This window comes from Numida meleagris, chromosome 1 (genome assembly GCF_002078875.1).
Source record: "Numida meleagris isolate 19003 breed g44 Domestic line chromosome 1, NumMel1.0, whole genome shotgun sequence".
In the NCBI taxonomy this organism is placed as follows: domain Eukaryota; kingdom Metazoa; phylum Chordata; class Aves; order Galliformes; family Numididae; genus Numida; species Numida meleagris.
In genome coordinates, this window is record NC_034409.1 from 74,645,921 (window position 1) to 74,647,443 (window position 1,523).

Sequence of the window (1,523 nt, forward strand, 5' to 3'; positions counted from 1 at the left end):
AAATATTTTTGTAATAAATATTTTATTCACACACAAAAAAATGCTGACTGGTAATTGTAAATTTATCCTATAATTACCAGGTAACTTTGAACCTATTTTCAAATGACAGAGAAGAGTATATTAAACACATATGTTTTAAACATTTTGTAAAGACACTTCAATTCTTCAGTTCCTCAAGCTAGAAAGCTAACTGAGCACTCTTTAATGGAGTTTGCAGTGTTCCAGTTTGTATTGGTGATATAAGCACTTAATAAACTAAAATTATTTCTGGATGAAAACATAGTTTCCTAAAAAGACTAGGTAGCAGAAACAACCATTCCATTCATGTATTTTGCATTTTAAAGAGAAAAAGTCTTAACATTGTCTTTAGAAAAAGACTAATAAATTTTGATGAAAAAAAGAACCTAAGCTCCCTTTTCCATCTATACTGAGGGTTGAAGACTTCCTTTAGGGTGAATGTTCCTGTTTAGAAGAGCCATTGATCAGCTTTTTCCATCTAGCCTTTTTTTTCATCCTTGCATTCTACATGTCAAACAAGATCTAGTTTTGGTTTTGAAGGATGCTGCAAGCCTTTAGCTTCTTCTGAAAATATCAAGGATTCAACAACATGAAAGAGCAAAACCTAAGAACTGTAACTGACAGTAATTAGTCTTTTGTGGGCTGCTGTGCTCTTCCGCTTCATACGAGGGTCATGCTAATTGCAGGGATACTGAGTCAATGTTAATTCTTCATGTAGAACAAGATGACTATTCCTTTAAAGCGCATCTACATTATTTTTTACCAAGTAAAAAAAAAGAAAAAAGAAAAAAACCTCTATTGCTCAAAGTGAAAAATAATTAGATAAAAGAGTTTTTTAAGGCATTGTAAAGTCAGAAAGAGGAAACAGAAGTCAGGTGAGAAAAACTTTCGCAAACAATCTGCTTCCCCTGAAATGAAGGCAAAAATGTTCAAGTGCCAGTTTCTTTTTAAAAAATTGCATGTTCAGTAAAATGAATAACCAAATATTGTCAAATAAGCTTTGTGCAGCTTATATTATAAAATATAAACACAGAACAAGCAAAAAAAAATTAAAACTTTTTTTGAATTAAAGAGACATACCTCTGCTCTATGTGAACACACGGGTGCATTTCCACTGGGTTTTCCGCTACTCAGATGTCCCAGGGCAAGTCTTTTCTGCAGAGGCACTGGCATAGCAAAAGCCTATCCATAACATGAGTAACCAAATTATGTGCACTCACAGAAGTCACCAGTGCAGTCACCCCAGCCAGTGAAATCTTTAGCAGAAACAAATCCACTGATCAATGCATGGGATATGCATGGCTTAGAAGAATAACACATACGGAAAATTTCTCACATTAGCATTTCAAATTGGACCTTGAGTTCTCACCCAGCAGCTCATTGAGCACAAATTCATATTCTCCATATGATTACCAAAGTATCTGTGCTGCTTACATGTGAGACTTTGAAGTAGCTGTGCTGTCCCAAAATGTAAGTACTTAAACCCAGTGTGCAAAGAGACAATA